This window comes from Pongo abelii, chromosome 5 (assembly GCF_028885655.2).
Source record: "Pongo abelii isolate AG06213 chromosome 5, NHGRI_mPonAbe1-v2.0_pri, whole genome shotgun sequence".
NCBI lineage: Eukaryota > Metazoa > Chordata > Mammalia > Primates > Hominidae > Pongo > Pongo abelii.
Window position 1 is genome coordinate 34,684,172 of NC_071990.2, and position 20,282 is coordinate 34,704,453.

Sequence of the window (20,282 nt, forward strand, 5' to 3'; positions counted from 1 at the left end):
GCCTTTAAGCGGTTTTCCACCCTGGGCGGGCCAGGTGTTCCTTGCCCTCATTGCCATAAACCCACAACCTTCCAGCGTGGGCGTTAGGGCCATTATGAACATGTTACAGTGCTGCAGAGATTTTGTTTATGGCCAGTTTTGGGGCCGGTTTATGGCCAGATTTTGGGGGGCCTGCTCCCAACAATGACTGACTAAGGAAGGAAGTGAATAATACTATCTCTGCCATTATCAAAGCCTTCTGAGATGCCAGCGCTTCATGGAGTTCACCGAATTCCATTCCGCACTTAGGCACTGGATCCCTAGCCCTGGGCCAGATGATGGGGCTGACTGGGGACCTGAGCACACAGGGATCCCATGACAAGCAATGTATACGTCTGTCATGTGCTGAGAGCTATGGAGAAAATGATCAGCCCGTGGTGATGGAGAGTAATGGGGAGTGAGGAGGTGATGTTTGATCTGAAACCTACAGAGAACTGAGAGGAGAACTGGGAAGGGGGAACAGGGCCTCTGAAAGGCCCCGATGCAGGAAAGAGCTTGAGCTGAAAGGCAGCCAGGATGATTAGGACATGGTAACAAGGTGAAGCTGGACCGCACATCGACCTCAGGAAGGCATCAGGATTTTATTCAAAGTGCAACGAAAAGCCATGGAAAGGTTTCAAGCAGTAGTGACAGGATTCAATGTATGTTTTAAAGAGATTACTTTTATTTATTTATTTATTTTGAGATGGACTTTCACTCTTGTCACCCAGGCTGGAGTGCAATGGCATGATCTCGGCTCACTGCAACCTCCGCCTCCTGGGTTCAAGCAATTCTCCTGCCTCAACCTCCCGAGTAGCTGGGATTACAGGCATGTGCCTCCATGCCTGGCTAATTTTTGTATTTTTAGTAGACAGGAGGTTTCACCATGTTGGCCAGGCTGGTCTCGAACTCCTGACCTCAAATGATCCGCCTGCCTCGGATCCCAAATTGCTGGGATTACAGGCGTGAGCCACTATGCCCAGCCAAGAGATTACTCTTTGTTGTTGTTGGCTTTTTTTGTTTTTTTTTGAGACAGAGTCTTGTTCTGTCGCCAGGCTAGAGTGCAATGGCGCGATCTTGGCTCTCTGCAACCTCCACCTCCCAGGTTCAAGCGATTCTCCTGCCTCAGCCTCCCTAGTAGCTGGGACTACAGGCACGTGCTACCATACCCAGCTAATTTTTGTATGTTTAGTAGAGACAGGATTTCACCATGTTGGCCAGATGATCTCGATCTCTTGACCTCATGATCCGCCTGCCTCGGCCTCCCAAAGTGTGGGGATTACAGGCGTGAGCCACCGCACCCAGCCGAGGTTACTTTTATAGTTACCAATCCCACTTTTTCCACTCCCACCCCATGTTGTACAGGAGATATTAATATGTTCCATGAGATATAGGAATAACCACCTGCCAGGCATTAAAGACAAAAAACAAAGCAAAACAAAACAAACAAAATCCCCCTGAGGTTTAGTGACGGGGATGTTTCTTGCCCAAGATCACAGAGTTATAAGTGATGGAACTGGGTTCTGATTGGGGAGCCTGCAGGCTTCCCCTGGCTTTAGGCCGTCCCTTTGCAATGAGGTCCTCCTGCAGGAGCCAGGGCCAGAGCCAAGGAGCCAGAGCCCAGGGTGTGGAGCAGGGAGAGGAGGGCTTACTCTTGCTGCCCATAGAATCCTCTGGAAAGCTTTTAAAACTTCATTCACGCAGGCCACATGCCAGCCTGTTGTAGACAGATACCTTGGGATGGGACCCAGGCGTCAGTATTTTACTTTTTATTTTTTCTTGGTGTATAATATACATATTGGAAAGTGCACACATCTTTAGGTTACAACTGAATGCATTTTTACATGTAGGTATGTGTGTGTATAAATCCATGTTAATTACCATCCAGACCAAGATATAGAATATGGCTAATACCCCAAGAATCTCCTGTGCAGACAGTCCCCCCACCTGCATTCCCAAGGGCACATGTTTTGACCGATATGGCCACAGTATGCACTGGTGTCCAGAGACTTGCCCCTCCCTCTCTGTGAGGATCATGCATGTAGGTAGCTAATTTTTGCTGCTGAGCTGTGTTCTACTGTAAAGCTATAACATAATTTGTTTATCCGTTCACCAGCTGATGGACATTTACATTTTTCCAGGTTTAGCTATTTATAAATAAAGCTGCTAAGGATGTTCTTGTGTGTGTCTTTTGATGGACATAGGTATGGAGCAGCAGCTGTTTTCTCTTTTTTTTCTTTTTCTTTTTTCTTCTTTTTTGAGAGATGGAGTCTTGCTCTGTCGCCCAGGCTGGAGTGCGGTGGCGTGAGCTTGGCTCACTGCAACCTCTGCCTCCTGGGTTCAAGAGATTCTCCTGCCTCAGCTTCCCAAGCAGCTGGGATTACAGGTGTATGCCACCATGCCCAGCTAATTTTTTTAAGTAGAGACGGGGTTTCACTATATGTTGGTCAGGCTGGTCTGGAACTCCTGACCTCAGGTGATCGGCCCCTTCTTGACCTACCAAAGTGTTAGGATTACAAGCATGAGCCACCATGCGCGGCCTTTTCTTTTTCTTTTTCTTTTTTTTTTTCTGAGTCAGGGTCTCCCTCTTTCACCCAGACTGGAGTGCAGTGGTGTGATCACAGCTCACTGCAGCCTTGACCTTCTGGACTCAAGTGATCTTTCCTACCTTAGCCACCCGAACAGCTGGAACTACAGGTGTGCACCACCATGCCCAGCTAGTTTTTAAACTTTTGTATAGAGTCACAAGGGGCGTGGGATGGGTCTCACTATGTTGCCTAGGCTGGTCTCGAACTCCTGGGCTCATGTGATCCTCCCACATCGGCCTCCAAAAGTGGGATTATAGGTGTCAGCCACCATACCCGGCCTAAATGACTATTTCTAGCCAAAGTTGGGAACCAGTGACTCTGAGGAACCTGTGAACACCAAGGGAAGCCAGGGTTTAGGTCCCCAGCAACCCTGGGGATCTCCTCAGGTTGGAAAAGAGTAAACTGTGGTTTCTAAAGATTTTCAAGTTTCAGTTCCTTGCCTTTTGAGATTCCTGGGTCTTTCATAAAATCTCTAGTGTCACAGCAGGAGTGGAGGGAGACCTAGAGGAGCAGTGCCCTCTGTGGCCAGCACTGCAGCCAGGAGATTTCTCTATTTCCTGGGCTCTGGGGATAGGGTGGAGGATACCAGTTCATGGCCCCGGTACAGCGATGCACTGACTGTAAGAACACTAAAACAGACATTCCTCCAGAGACACCCTGGGCCTCACCTCTTCCCCCATCTCCTGACACCACACCTAAAATAGCTTCCTAATCCTGTAGAACATTATCTCTTCCCACTCATCCAGAAACCCCTTTAAAAGAGCCATCTGTGCTGCAATCTTCATTTGTAGCTCGCACGGCATATGTGAGTTTGCGGATGTAGGTAGATGGCTACTGATACGTTCCCAGACACACACACACACAATGCCATGGGCTGAAGGGCTGTTTTCTCCTCTAAATGGCACCTGCTCCTCTCCACATGGGATGTCCCCTCCCCTTCGGTGGGCCACCTCTTTTCCTGTTGTGGTTTGGTGCGGCTCCTCTGACCTCACCTTCCTGGTGCTGCTGCGATTATTTTCCTGACTTATTTGATTATGACCAGTGTCAAAGTGAAAACAGAGTCCAGGGAATGTCACATATTTATAGCCTGTTGGATCTGTTGCTTTGGGCCTCACTCTTGAGGAGATGATCCACATTGCTGTGGAGGTGGTCCACATTGGAGGCCATCACGTTGCTGTCAAAGTCTATGCTTAAAGTATAAACCTCTGAGCATTTATCCTACTTCTTAGATTCTTTTTAACTGTCTTTTCTTTTGAGACATATAATAATAATAATTATTATTATTATCACCCAAGCTGGAGTGCAATGGCATGATCTCGGCTCACTGTAACCTCCGCCTCCCGGGTTCAAGCAATTCTCCTGTCTCAGCCTCCCAAGTAGCTGGGATTACAGGCACCCACCACCACACCCAGCTAATTTTATTTTTTGTATTTTTTTAGTAGAGGGGTTTCGCCATGTTGGCCAGGCTGGTCTTGAACTCCTGACCTCAGGTGATCCACCTGCCTTGGCCTCCCAAATGTTGGGATTACAGGCATAAGCCACCATGCCCGGCCACAATTATTATTATTATTATTTTGTTATTATCATTTTTTTTTTTTTTTCAGAGACAGAGTCTTGCTCTGTCGCCCAGGCTGTAGTGCAGAGGCATGATCTTGGCTCACTGCAACCTCTACTTCCCAGGTTCAAGCAATTCTCCTGCCTCAGCCTCTCAAGTAGCTGGGACTACAGGCACATGCCGCCACTCCTGGCTCACTTTTTGTACTTTAGTAGAGACGGGGGTTTCACTGCGTTGCCCAGGCTGGTCTCAAACTCCTGAGCTCAGGCGATCTGCCTGCCTCAGCCTCCCAAAGTGCCGGGATTACAGGCGTGAGCCACCGCGCCCAGCCTAAAATTTATTTGTAAACATTTAATTATAAACTAAAATCAGACATGAGAAACTACAAAAAACAAAGATACAGCTTAGTGAACTTTTTTTTATTTTTTATTTTCTGAGACAGTTTTGCTCTTGCCCAGACTGGAGTGCAGTGGCTCGATCTCGGCTCACTGCAACCTCCGCCTCCCAGGTTCAAGTGAATCTTCTGCCTCAGCCTTCTGAGTATCTGGGATTATAGGCATGCGCCACCATGCCCAGCTAATTTTGTATTTTTAGAAGACACGGGGTTTCTCCATGTTGGTCAGGCTGGCCTCAAACTCCCGACCTCAGGTGATCCACCCTCCTTGGCATCCCAAAGTGTTGGGATTACAGGCATGAGCCACTGTGCCTGGCCCCCCCCCGACTTTTTTTTTTTTTTCCTTTTTTTGAGATGGAGTCTCACTCTGTTGCTCAGGCTGGAGTACAGTGGCACAATCTTGGCTCACTGCAACCTCTGCCTCCTGGGTTCAAGCAATTCTCCTGCTTCAGCCTCCCAGATAGCTGGGATTACAAGCGTGCACCACCACCAGCCAATTTTTTGTATTTTTAGTAGAGATGGGGTCTCACTATGTTGGCCAGCCTGGTCTCGAATGCCTGACCTCAGGTGATATGGCCCCCTTGGCCTTCCAAAGTTCTAGGAGTGCATATGTGAGGCACCATGCCCAACCAACTTAGTGAACTTTTATAAGGCAGACACCCTTCTAATCACCACCCAAGTCAAGAACTAGAACCTTGACATCCCCCGCACTCTCCCCCCCCATAGAAGCCCTTCCATGCCGCATCCCAAGTGTAGTCCCTGGCTCCCTCCAACTGAGCCCACCATCCCGACTCATAGGACTCGCTTCCAGCAGGGTTCATCACCCAAGAGTGCACCTCTAGACACCATACTTCAGTCTTACCCATTTAAAAAAACAACTTTATTCAGGTATAATTTACATCTAATAAAATCCATCCATTTTAAGGACACAATTTTGATGAGTTCGACAGATGTAGACAATCATGTAACCACCAATCCTGATACAAGAACATTTCTATCACTCCCAAAATTCCCTTGTACCTCTTTATACCCGCTCCCCTTCCCCTAGTCCTGGGCCCAGGCAACCACTAATTTGCTTTTCGTTGCTATAGATTAGATTTCCCTTTTCTAAAATTTTATATAACTAAAATCATGTTATATTCTCTTTTGGGTACAGCTTCTTTCACTAATAGTTTTGAAATTTATCCCTGTTCAGTATTTCCTTCCTTTTTTTTTTTTTTTGAGACGGAGTCTTGCTCTGTTGCCAAGGCTGGAGTGCAGTGGTGTGATCTTGGCTCACTGCACCCTCCGCCTCCTGGGTTCAAGCAATGTTCCTGCCTCAGCCTCCCAAGTAGCTGGGACTACAGGCGCACGCCACTGCACCTGACGAATTTTTGTTTTTTAGTGGAGACGGGGTTTCTCCATGCTGTCCAGGCTGGTCTCGAGCTCCTGACCTCAGGTGAGCTGCCCACCTCGGCCTCCTAAAGTGCTGGGATTAAAGGCGTGAGCCACCGCGCCCAGCCTGCCTTCCTTTTTATTGCTGGGAAGTATTCCACTGAATGAATATACCAAAATAGTTCATGCATTCTTCTTTGATGGACATTTGAGTTGTTACCAGTTTTTGGCTATCACCAATAAAGCTGCTAGAAGCATCGGTTACAGGCTTCTATATGGACATATGCTTGGGTATGGACACACACTTGGGTAAATAAATACCTACGAGTGGGATTGCTAGGCTTTATAGGAGATTTGTGTTAAAGTTTATACAAAACCGTCAAACTGTTTTCCAAAATGGCTGTGTATTCACGAAAAACTCTCAAACTGAGTTTTTCTTCCACTCTTGGGCCAATACAACAATCAACATAGAAGACTTCCATGATCCCAACACATATGGGGACTTCTCACCAGCAGGCAAGTTATCAATTCTGCAGCACACACCAACTGGGTGCCAATTCCCACACTATCTACCTGGAGTTAGTGTCAGATTCCACAGATTTGGAGCTTCGGATCTCAGTACCCAACACTGCCCCTGCCACCCCCCCAGATACTGTGTCTGGAATTAGTGGGTTCTTGGTCTCACTGACTTTAAGAACAAAGCCGCGGACCCTCACGGTGAGTTATTACAACTCTTAAGGCAGTGCGTTTGGAGTTGTTCCTTCTTGGTCTCACTGACTTAAAAGAATGAAGCCGCACACCCTTGCGGTGAGTGTTACAGTTCTTAAACACAGTGTGTCTGGAGCTTATTCCTTCCAATGTTCAGACGTGTTGAGTTTCTTCCTTCTGGTGGGTTCCCAGTCTACACTGGCTTCAGCAGTGAAGCTGCAGACCTTCGTGGTGAATGTTACAGCTCATAAAAGCACTGCAGACCCAAAGAGTAAGCAGCAGCAAAATTCATTGCAAAGGCGGAAAGAACAAAGCTTCCACAATAGTGAAGACGGCCCAAGCGCCTTGGGACTGCTGATTGAGGCAGCCTGCTTTTATTGGCGTATCTGACCCCACCCACATCCTGCTGATTGGCCCATTTTACAGAGAGCTGACTGGTCCATTTTACAGAGAGCAGATTGGTCCATCTTACAGAGAGCTGATTGGTCCATTTTGACAGGCTGCTGATTGGTGCATTTACAAACCTTGAGCTAGACACAGAGTGCCTGGGGCATGGCGTTCTGCACGTTCGGAGTTTTGCCCTGAGGGGAGGTGGCTGAGACCTGGCAAGAATTCAAGCAGCACAGTGCTGGGGGACCCGGTGCACCCTCCGCAGCTGCTGGCCTGGGTGCTAAGCCCCTCACTGCCCGGGCCGGTGGTGCCGGCCAGCAGCTCCGAGTGCGGGCCGCTGAACCCGCGCCCACCAGGAATTTTCGCTGGCCCGCGAGCGCCCAGTGCAGCCCTGGTTCCCGCCTGTGCCTCTCCCTCCACACCTCCCTGCATGTGGAGGGAGCCGGCTCCAGCCTCTGCCAGCCCAGAGAGGGGCTCCCACAGTGCAGGCGCGGGCTGAAGAGCTCCTCAATTGCAGCCAGAGTGGATGCCGAGGCCTAGGAGGCCCCGAGAATGAGTGAGGGCTGCTAGCACGTTGTCGTCTCTCAATACCACTAGCGAGTCTGGGCCTCAGGAACTTCTAACTGGCTTCACGTTTGGGTTCCCACAACCCCAACCCCATCTTTGAGTGCAATTACTTTGCTGAAGCAGCTCACAGAACTCAGGGAAACATTTACTTATGTTTACCGATTTATTACTGTAAATAAAAAAAATACAATCCTAAGCTCCCCAACTGACTGAACAGCTGAACAGACCCCTTCTGGGACCCAGAGAAACCTGAAAAACTGAATTCCTGACCAAGACTGGAAGAGAGGTCACACTCCCCCCCTTTTAGAGTTTAGGCATAACTGACCAGCATTAACATGAAAATAGAGAAATAAGACTTAAAATAATACTGACAGAACAGACTCTTTGGGGCAATAGGATAACAAATTACAACCTTACTCTGCTATAGCATCATGAGACAAATAGCGACCCTAAAGGAAATAAAAATATTTCACCCCAAAATATATTTCTTTGATATATTTTGAAATAGTTCTGTGAAGCCATCTTTTGTGGGGGAAATTTGCATCTGTAGAGAATCTCCATTAATGCAGCCAGGCTTCCCTTTCTAGGCCTTTCTGGGACCTATGAGAGATTAAATTAGAACCTGACACGTTTAAGTTCTGAAAAGAGATTTACCATCTAGTCTTTCTGAAAGGGGCTACTTATGAGGCTTCATCGATATAACAGGAAGTTTGGGCCTGGCGCGGTGGCTCACGCCTGTAATCCCAGCACTTTGGGAGGCCAAGGTGGGCAGATCACCTAACATCAGGAGTTTGAGACCAGCCTGGCCAACATGGCAAAACCACACCTCTACTAAAAATATAAAAGTTAGCTGGGTGTGGTGGCACGTGCTTGTTATCCCAGCTGAACAGGAGGCTGAGGCAGAAGAATGGCGTGAACCCAGGAGGCAGAGGTTGCAGTGAGCCAACTTCATGCCACTGCACTCCAGTCTGGGCAACAGAGTGCAGCTCCATATTAAAAAAAAAAAAACAAAACTTTGGCCTCCACAATTCCCCTTATCTGAACTCAGTCATTTCCTTCTGCTAACTTCAAGTCGTTAGACAAAGCTTTAATTCTTTCAACCAACTGCCAATCAGAAAAATCTTTGAATCCACCTAATGAAAGGTGAAGCCAGCTGGACTTCCTGGGTCCAGTGGAGACTTGGAGAACTTTTCTGTCTTACAAAAGGATTGTAAAATACACCAATCAGCACTCTGTAGCTAGGATTGTAAAACGCACCCATCAGTGCTCTGTGGCTGCCTAGAGGTTTGTAAAATGTGCCAATCAGCACACTGTAAAATGGACCAATCAGTGCTCTGTAAAATGGACCAATGAGTTCTCTGCAAAATGGACCAATCAGCAGGACATAGGCGGGGACAAATAAGGGAATAAAAGTTGAACCCTGCCACCTCCCCTCCACTCCCCCAGCAGGGGCAACCTGCTTGGCTTCCCTTGTGTGCTGTGGAAACTTTGTTCTTTTGCTCTTCACAATAAATCTTGCTGCTGCTCACGCTTGGTCTGTGCCACCCTTAAGAGCGTAACACTCACCGCCAAGGTCTGTGGCTTCATTTTTGAAGTCAGCGAGACCAAGAACCCACCGGAAGGAACCAATTCTGGACACACTGACCTGTAAGCTCATGTCTCCTTCAAGACGTCCCACCTCTTTCAGCTGAACCAATGTACACCTTCCATGTATTGATTTATGATTTTACCTACAATTCCTCTCCTTAAAATGTATAAATCTACACTAACCTGACCACCTTGGGTACACTTCCTCACTTTCCACAGGCCATGGGGAACAATCACACTGGCTAAGGATAAACCTTTTTAAAATACTTTACAGAGTCTGGTTTTCCAGTAACATTATAAAGGCTATTACAAAAGATACCACTGAAGATGAGAGGTGAAGCCAGCTGGACTTCCTAGGTCGACTGGGGACTTGGGGAACTTTTCTGTGTAGCTAGAGGATTGTAAATGCACCAATCAGTGCTCTGTGTGTAGCTAGAGAATTGTTAAATGCACCAATCAGCAGTCTGTAAAAACGCACCAATCAGTGCTCTCTGTCTAGCTAAAGGATTGTAAATGCACCAATCAGCACTCTGTAAAAACTCACCAATCAGCGCTCTGTGTCTAAAGGATTGTAAACACACTAATCAGCACTCTGTAAAATGGACCAATCACTCTGTAAAATGGACCAATGAGCAGGACATGGGTGGGGACAAAGAAGGGAATAAAAGCTGCCCCCCGACCCAGTCCTGCTTCCCCCCGCCCCCCCAGCAGGAGCAACCTGCTTGGGTCCCCTTCCACACTGTCACACTGTGGAAGCTTTGTTCTTTTGCTCTTCACAATGATCTTGCTGCTGCTCACTGTTTGGGTCCATGCCACCTGTAAAAGCTGTAACACTCACTGCGAAGGTCCGCAGCTTCATTCTTAAGTCAGCAAGACCAGGAACCCACCAGAAGGAACCAACTCCGGACACAGATGCATAGGGTGAGGTATTGGGGGAAGGTGCACAGAACTTCTAGGCCCTCCCTGGGTGCAGCACATTCCGGGAATCTTTACGTGTTCAGCTATCCAGAACACGTAAAGAGAGCTATTCAGAAGCTCTCTGAACCCTGTCCTCTTGGGTTTTTATAGACAACCTTGTTGAAATGAAGGCCTCCAGGGCATAGGGCGGACCCTCTCTGGAATGAGAGTCTCTCTCTGGAATGAGAAACCAGACTCTGTAATCAGAAAGGTGGAGGAAGATTAGAGTTCTGCCTTGGTGCAGGTGAAAGAAGGCAGGAGAAAATCAAAGAGATTCTGTTTCCTGAGGCCTGCTTCTGAGGCCTACAGCACCCAGCATTATTTTTTTTTTTATACATATATTTTTTGAGATGGAGTCTTGCTCTGTCACCCAGGCTGGAGTGCAGTGGAGCAATCTCAGCTCACTGCAACCTCCGCCTCCTGGGTTCAAGCAATTCTCTGCCTCAGCCTCCTGAGTAGCTGGGATTACAGATGCCTGCCACCATGCCTGGCTAATTTTTGTATTTTTAGTAAAGATAGGGTTTCACCATGTTGGCCAGGCTGTTCTTGAACTCCTGACCTCATGATCCACCCGCCTCAGCCTCCCAAAGTGCTGGGATTACAGGCGTGAGCCACCGCGCCTAGCCTACAGCACCCATCATTATAGCAAAAGACTGTAACAAGGGCTATGGGAGTTACAAACCAGGAACCATGGAGGAAGCCAATGCATATTAACATATATATGTAAAATGACACCACACTGTGCCATTGTACTTTCTCACCAGCAATATATAAGAGCTCCAGGGCGCGGTGGCTCACGCCTGTAATCCAGCACTTTCAGAGGCCGAGGCAGGCGGATCGATCACCTGAGGTCAAGAGATCAAGACCAGCCTGGCCAACACAGTGAAACCTCATCTCTACTAAAAATACAAAATTAGCCTAGAGTGGTGGCACGCACCTGTAATCCCAGGTACTCAGGAGGCTGAGGCAGGAGAATTGCTTGAACCTGGGAGGTGGAGACTGCAGTGAGCTGAGATCGCACCACTGCACTCCAGCCAGGGCGACAGAGCAAGACTCTGTCTCAAAAAAATAAATAAATAAATAAATAAAGGCCTGGTGCAGTGGCTCACACTTGTAATCCCCGCACTTTGGGAGGCTGAGGCGGGCAGATCATGAGGTCAGGAGATCCAGACCATCCTGACTAACATGGTGAAACTCCGTCTCTACTAAAAATACAAAAAAAAAAAAAAAAAAAAAAAAATATTAGCCGGGCGTGGAGGCGGGCGCCTGTAGTCCCAGCTACTTGGGAGGCTGATGCAGGAGAATGACGTGAACCCAGGAGGCAGAGCTTGCAGTGAACCGAGATTGCACCACTGCACTCCAGCCTAAGTGACAGAGCGAGACTCTATCTCAAAAATAAAATTTAAAAATAAAACAAATAAATAAAAATAAAATAAAATAAAATGTACCATCTTAATCATGTTTAAGTCTTTCTCTCTCTCTTTCTCTCTCTCCCTCTCCCTCTTTTCCTCTCTTTCTCTCGTTCTATTTCCTGAGACAGGGGCTCACTTTGTCACCCATGATGGAGTGCAGTGGCATGAACACAGCTCACTGCAACCTCGACCTCCTGGGCTCAAGCAAACTTCCTGCCTCAACCCCCCCTGGGTCTACAGGTGCATACCACCACACTCTGCTATTTCTCTATTTTTTGTAGAGAAAGGGTTTTGCCACGTTGCCCAGGCTGGTTTTGAACTCCTGGGCTCAAGCAATCCAACCACCTCGGCCTCCCAAAGTGTTGGGATTACAGGTGTGAGCCATTGCGCCCAGCCTACTCTTCAGTCTTTTGTCCATTTTAAAAACTGGGCCATTTGTCTTTTTGTTGAGTGTAGGAGTTATTTATATAATCTGGATATCCGTTCTTTTTTCAGATATATGCATTATGAATATTTTCTGCTACTTTGTGGCTTTTCATCTTCTTGACAGTGTCTTTTGAAGACCAGGGTTTTACATTTTGATCAAGTCTAATTTATTATTATTATTATTAATTTATGAGATGGAGTCTCACTCTGCCACCCAGGCTGGAGTGCAATGGTGTGATCTCGGCTCACTGCAACCTCCACCTCCCGGGTTCAAGCGATTCTCCTGCCTCAGCCTCCTGAGTAGCTGGGATTACAGGCACGCACCACCATGGGCTAATTTTTATATTTTTAGTAGAGATGGGCTTTTACCATGTTGGTCAGGCTGATCCTGAACTCCTGACCTTGTGATCTGCCCACCTTGGCCTCCCAAAGTGCTGGGATTACAGGCGTGAGCCACCACACCTCGCCAAATTTATTATTTTTTATTATTATAATTTTGTTTTTTTGAGATAGGGTCTCACTCTGTTGCCCAGGCAGGAGTGCAGTGGCAAAATCACAGCTCACTGCAGCCTCAAATTCCCAGGTCTCAAGTGATCCTCCTACCTCATCCTTCTGCCATTGCACTCCAGCTGGGCAATAAGAGCAAAACTCTGTCTCAAAAAAAGAAGAAAAAAAAAGGATACCTAGTTCTTCCAGCATCATTTGTTGAAAAGACATTGAATTACCACATCGAGTTACCTTGGCACTTTTGTTGAAAATCAATAGACCACAGACCATGAATTTGTGAATCTACTTCTTGGACTCTCTTTTCTGTTCCATTGATTTACAGGTCTATCCTTATACGAATAGCACAGTTTCTTTTCTTTTTTTTTGAGATGGAGTTTCGCTCTTGTTGCCCAGGCTGGAATGCAATGTTGTGATCTCGGCTCACTGCAACCTCTGCCTCCCAGGTTCAAGCTATTTTCAGCCTCAGCCTCCTGCGTAGCTGGGATTACATGCGCACGCCACCACACCCAGCTAATTTCTGTATTTTTAGTAGAGACAGGGTTTCCCCATGTTGGTCAGGCTGGTCTTGAACTCCTGAACTCGTGATCCACCTGCCTCGGCTTCCCAAAGTGCTGGGATTATAGGTGTGAGCCACCGCGTCTGGTCAAATAGCACAGTTTCTTAACACTAACTTTACAGAAAGTCTTGAAATCAGGTGGTATAAGCCTTCCAACTTTGTTCTTTTTAAGAAATCATGAAATCATTTTGGCTTGCTCAAAACAAAACAAAAACAAACAAAAACTCAAAGCTTGCTAAGTGTCATAAAAAACAAAGAAAGTCTTACAATTGAAGGAGACTAATGAGGAATAACAACTAAATGCAAAGTGGGATTCCAGATTACATCCTGGAACCAAAAAGGGACATTAGTAAAAAATTCACGAAATTCAAGTAAGTCCTGCAGTTTAATTAATCATATTGTTGGCCAGGAGCAGTGGCTCATGCCTATAATCTCAACACTTTGAGAGGATGAGGGGAGAAGACTGCTAAAGTCCAGGAGTTCAAGACCAGTCTGGGCAACATGGTGAAACCCTGTCTCTTTTAGAAAAAATAGAAAAAAACAACTAGCCAGGCATGATGGCATGTGCCTGTAGTCCCAGCTCCCTGAGAATCTGAGGTGGAGAATTGCTTGAGCCCACGAGGTTGAGGTTGTAGTGAGCCAAGATCACACCAATGTACTCCAGCCTGGGCGACAGAGCAACCCTGTCTTGAAAATAAAAATAATATTGAGGCCGGAAGAAGTGGTTCATGCCTGTAATCCTGGCACTTTGGGAAGCTGAGGCAGGAGGATTGCTTGAACCTGGGAATTCGAGACCAGCCTGTGCAACATAGTGAGGGCCCATCTCTACAAAAAATATAAAAATTATCTGGGTATGGTGGCACATGCCTGTAATCCCAGCTACTCAGGAGGCTGAGATGGGAGGATGGCTTGAGCCTGAGAGGTAGAGGTTGCAATGGGCTGAGATCGTGCCACTGCACTTTAGCCTGGGCGACAGAGTGAGATCCTGTTTCAATAATAATAATAACATTGGCCCGGCGCGGTGGCTCACACCTGTAATCCCAGCACTTTGGGAGGCCGAGGCAGGCAGATCATGAGGTCAGGGGTTCAAGACAAGCCTGGCCAATATGGTGAAACCCCATCTCTACTAAAAATACAAAAATTAGCCTGGCGTGGTGGCACACGTCTGTAATTCCAGCTACTCGGGAGGCTGAGGCAGGAAAATCACTTGAACTCGGGAGGTGTAGGTTGTAGCGAGCCAAGATCACACCACCACACTCTAGCCTGGGCAACAGAGCAAGATTCTGTCTCTAATAATAATAATAATAACAATGTACTAATATTAACTTCCGATTTTTGGTTATATAAGATACTAGATATTAATACTAAGCAAGCAGGTTGAAAGACATAAGGAAACTCTACTATGCTTGCAACTTTTCTCTAACTGAAAAACTAGCTCAGGCTGGGTGCAGTGGCTCACACCTATAATCCCAGCACTTTGGGAGGCCAAGGCGGGTGGATCACCTGAGGTCAGGAGTTGGAGACAGCCTGGCTAACAGGCTGTACTAAAAATACAAAAAGTATCTGGGTGTGGGGCACATGCCTGTAATCCCAGCTGCTCAGGAAGCTGAGACAGGAGAATCGCTTGAACCTGGGAGGCAGAGGTTGCAGTGAGCCGAGATCGCGCCATTGCACTCCAACCTGGGCAACAGAGAGAGACTCTGTTTCAAAATAAACAAACAAACAAAAGAAAAAACAAAAAGTCATTCAAATAAAGTTTTTGAAATTCACAAGGCCGAGCATGTCTGTAAACCCAGCACTTTGTGGGGCCTGCGTGGAAGGATCGCTTGAGCCCAGGAGTTGGAGACCAGCCTGGGCAAAAGAGCGAGACCCTGTCTGAATTAAAACAAACAAACAAACCACAATTGTCATCTCAAAGCTTCCATGGGTCAAAAAGCTGTGGCACAGCTTAGCTAGATCCTCTGCTCAGGAACTTACAGGCTGAAATTAACCTGTTATCTGGGTTGCATTCTCATCTAGAGGTTTCACGAGGGGAAGAATCCACTTCCGAACCCATTCAGGTTGTTGACAGAATGAATTTCCTTGTAGTTGGATGACTGACGACAGCCAAATGTTTGCTGGCTGTTGGTTGGAGGCTACCCTCAGGTCCCAGAGTCCTAGAAGCCACCCACAGTTCCCTGCTGCATGGCCCTCCCCATAAGCTGGTCATGGCATGGCTGTTTGCTTCTTCAAGACTAGCAGGAGCATCTCTCCCCACAGTCGGTTAAGATGAAATCTATAAAAAAACGTGAGCACGTGAGTCACATCCCATCACATATGCCCTACTCTGTGAGCCAGGAGCAACTCACAGTTCCTGCCCATACTCAAGAGGAAGGGATTACACAAGGGCAGGATCCACTGGGGGTCAGTTAGGGTGTGTTGGTCAAACTTTTCATTCCCTCCATTCTTTACAACAAATTTGTCAAAGTACCTGGGCTGTATAACCTGTAGAGTTTCCTATAGTCTGGATTTTGCTAATTGTACACTCCTGGTGCAATTCAGCATGTTCCTCTGTTCTCTGCATTTCTGGTGAATTGGCAGCTGGACACAGAGAACTGATCAGGCTCAGGTTGGATCCTGTTAGCAACATTTTAGGTGGTGGTGTGTGGTCTTCATGCAGGAGGCACATAGCATCTGTCTTTTGGTGATGTTAGTGGCTATTAAGACTTAATGCCTACATTAGTTAATTAACTAGGGGCAGCAAAATTATGGTATTCTAATTCTATTCTTTCTTTTTCTTTTATTCATTTTATTTATTTATTTATTTATTTATTTATTTATTTATTTTGAGATGGAGTCTCGCTCTGTCACCCAGGCTGGAGTGCAGTGAAGTGATCTTGGCTCACTGCAACTTCTGCCTCCCGGGTACAAGCAATTCTCCTGACTCAGCCTTGTGAGTAGCAGGGACTACAGGTGCCCTCCCGAGTAGCTGAGACTAGAGGTGCACACCACCACGCCTGGCTAAATTGTGTATTTTTAGTAGAGACGGGGTTTCATCATATTGGTCAGGCTGGTCTCGAACTCCTGACCTCAGGTGATCCACCCGCCTCGGCCTCCCAAAATGCTGGGATTACAGGTATGAGACACTGCGCCCAGCCTGTAATATTTTTATAAGATGATGCTTTCCTTCATCTATTATTTAAGTCTAGTTCATATAGGGAAGGAAGGATAAATGTTTGATTCACTTATTTACCAGTTTTCAAGATAAATATATTGGTGACCAGTTGTTTTTTAACAGCATTGTGAACCCATGGATTTAAACCTCTTTGATTGACTTGAACTCATTGCAATTCTTGCCCTTATTAAAGCTCACATGGTCTAGTGGGAGCCTCTTCAAACTGGCTTCTGAGTCTTTTTGACGTTATCCTATTAGTCTTTGAGAGCTGCCTTGCAAGCTGGTATGTAAAGGTGATCCTGCTCTAGACTTGAAGCAAAGCATTTTGCCAAGAAGCCCTGATTGTTTTTTTTTTCTTAAGAGATGGGATCTTGCTCTGTTGCCCAGGCTTTAGGACATTATAGCTCACTGCAAACTTGAACTCCTGGCTTCAAGCAATCCTCTCACCAGGGCCTCCCAAAGTGCTGGGATTACAGGCGTGCCACTGTGCCCAGCCCCCAATTGAAACAATATTTCAAGACTACAATCCAGGCTCTGGGGATGCTACTGTCATTGGGTTAGCCTTTTTGGTGGACAAAAGTAGGAAATATAGGCCAGGCACGGTGGCTTATACCTGTAATCTCAGCACTTTGGGAGGCCAAGGTGGGAGGATCACCTCAAGTCAGGAGTTAGAGACCAGCCTGGTCAACATGGAGAAACCCCGTATCTACGAAAAAATTACAAAAATTAGTGGGGTGTGATGGCGTGCACCTGTAGTCCCAGCTACTTGGGAGACTGAGGCAGGAGAATCACTTGAACCCCCGGGGCGGGGGGCAGAGGTTGCAGTGAGCTAAGATCGCACTGTCGCACTCCAGCCTGGGCGACTCTGTTTCAAAAAAAAAAAAAAAAAAAGTAGGAAATACATATAATGTAATTATTTGGGAGCTCATCTGATATGAGGAAGAAGAGGGAGAGGTTGAAACCGAGAGGCAATAAATAACTGACACATCCACTGTTTTCTGGCCTTTCTGGCCTCCGTTTCTATGGTCCCCTTTCTGCTACTTAATTTTATTCCATGGCCAGCGGTTTCTGCCGGGTCCTGTCTGCACAGAACAGGGAGCCCTGGAGGGTCTGTTTCAGGATGTAGAGAAGCTTGATCAAGCCCATATGCTGCCTCAGCCCCTCCAAGCTCCCTGTGCTTGGCTGCACCCAGTTTCAGCTGCTCTTCTCAAACTCGCTGAATGTCTGCTGCCTATTTTAGGATCCTCCTGTTTTCAGGTCCACCTGATGCTACCCTGGTTGCCTCCCTCTCCTTCCTCCCCCACAAGTCTTGTGACTGTCAGTGTTTTGTCCTCATTCACTCATATTTTAGGCTTCGCGGACATAGCTTGTCACCAGTTGTGTTATAAACCTTGTCCAGTGGTTTCTGGAGACAGCTAGGCTCATTCACTCAGCTGGTCATTGGGTCAGGCTGGAAGGGCCACAAAAACTTCACTCAGCTTTCCCTGTCATGCAGTAATCTGAGCTTTTTAAAAGCATGGCGGTGGCTTTCCCTGAAAGCACAAAAGCAGAAGCTTCTGTTTCCTAAAGGTCAGGCGGTCACTCCCACCGCCTTCTGGTACTGAGAAGAAGTGGCAAGACCAGCCCAGAGTCAAGGGCAGGGACACAGACTCCGCCTCCCAGTAGGAGGAGCCACAGGTGCACATAGGCAGAAAGGGGTGGATAGTGTCATCTTCAGAGATGCCAGCTCAGCCTTGTCTGACCCAGAGCCCAAGCAGGTGCCATCCCTTAGGAAGCTTGCTGCAAGACAAATCAACACTATACCTTAGCTGTTGCTAAGGGGTGGGGTGAGGGAGGGAAAGGATTCCTGGTGTGTCCACTACGGGATTCCACGTAGGTATGGAGTTTCCACCTGGGGCTATAGGGAGCACAGGGGTTGGCACAGGACTGGCACTGTGGAAAGGGATTAACTTCCATCTTTCCTCTCCACCCTTGTTGCTTGCAGGCCCTCCCAGGGCTGGCAGGGCATACGGCCCTATCGGTGGTAAGTCAAGCCGGGAGCCCTGCCAGGGAGGGCCAGATGGAGAAGGAGGAAAGCACAAATCAGCCCTGTGGCCGGTACCATAAATAATGCTCCTGGGTGTGGGTGGCAGCTCTGCAGACCCATTTGATCAGCCGTGGAGTGTCAGGGCCTCAGCCCTCCCTGTCTCTGGCCTGAAAGTCTTAATCCGCCTGGCATAACGGCTCCCTGCAGCCTGCGGTGGGAAGACAGATAATCTGACGTATCAGGGCCACTCCAAAAGCCATTCTTTTGTTCCCTCCTGGCTGGGGGGAGGTGCATGGGTGCCTGTGGGGAAGAGCCATCGCCTGGGGCCTTGACATTCTGATGGACCGAAGGGCAGGCATTTTCCTCTCTGATGCCTCAGCTCTTTTTCTGGGGCTGGCTAGGAGCACTGGCAAGGCTGATGCCATATGGCAGTTCTACTTCCTCAGCCACGGAACTGGATCTTTGCAAATTGGAGAGCAGGCGCTGAGCCTCACTCCTGCTGTCTTCTGTGCCTGACTGTCTCCCTTCAAGGTGGAGATTTGACTTTCTGCCTCAGGTCAAATTCCACAGTCTGTCCCTTTTATCCTTAGGAAGCAGAAACAGGGAGTTCCACCTGCCAGAACTCCCCAGATATTTTTGCTGTCAGGCTCCCAGTGAGCCAGAGCGGATCAGAGGGCGCAAAGATGAGAGAGGATGAGGGAAGAAGTCGAGAGCTCTGTGCTGCTGGCATCTTGTAGTCCCCGTTCTCCCTGTATTTGGTGTCACTGCATTTTTTTGAACAGGAAAACATTTTAGAGCTCTGATTGTCAAAGTGTAGCCTGGGTCCCATCTGAGAATCACCTGGGGGAAGCTTTAAAAAATGGCAGGTTCCTGGGCTTCGGCAAGACCTGACTAATTCTAATCCCTAGAGAAGAGGCGCGCTGGAAGCTGCATTTTAAACAAGCCCTCTGGCGATTCCTTAACCTTTCTTGTCTTTGATGGCATTAAGAAAATGAGCTCCAAAACCAAACTGCCTAGCATGCAAACCAGCCTAGAAAAGCAACTAGTGTGGCCAGGTGGCTCATGCCTATAATCCCAGCCCTTTGGGAGGCCGATGCAGGAGGATTGCTTGAGCCTAGGAGTTTGAGCCAAACCTGGGCAACATACAGAGGTCCCTGTCTCTATTTAAAAAAATAATAAATAGGCCGAGCACAGCGGCTCATGCCTGTAATCCCAGCACTTTGGGAGGCTGGGGCAGGCAGATCACCTGAGATTGGGAGTTTGAGACCAGCCTGACCAACATGGAGAAACCCCGTCTCTACTAAAAATACAAAATTGGCCGGGCTTGGTGGCACAAGCCTGTAATTCCAGCTACTCGGGACGCTGAGGCAGGAGAATTGCTTGAACCCAGGAGGCAGAGGTTGCGGTGAGCTGAGATCGTGCCATTGCACTCCAGCCTGGGCAACAATAGCGAAACTCCATCTCAAAATAATAATAATAATAATAATAATAATAATAAATAGGCCAGGCACAGTGGCTCACGCCTGTAATTCCAACACTTTGAGAGGCCAAGACGGACAGATCACCTGAGGTCAGGAATTCAACACCAGCCTGGCCTACATGGTGAAACCCCATCTCTACTAAAAATACAAAATTAGCTGGGCATGGTGGTGCACACCTGTAATCCCAGCTACTCAGGAGGCTGAGGCAGGAGAATCACTTGAACCCAGGAGGCAGAGTTGGTCATGAGCCGAGATGGTGCCATTGCACTCCAGCCCATGCGACAAGAGCAAAACCTCGTCTCAAAAACAAAACAAATTAATTAATTAATAAGTTATATATATATATTAAAAAGAAAAGCAATTTGTTCTTTCTGTGTGTCAATTTTCTCATCTACACAATGAGGATGATAACAGCACTTACCCACAGTGTGGTAAGGGTTAAATGTAGATAACAATCGTATATTATCATTATAATGGTCAAGCACTTTGTTTTGTCCAAAGGCGGAAGGAGGAGGCCAGGAGAGGGGCAGTGCCCGTCTAAGTTCTCTCATCAGTGTGGTGCCAGAGTCAGAGGAGGGCCCA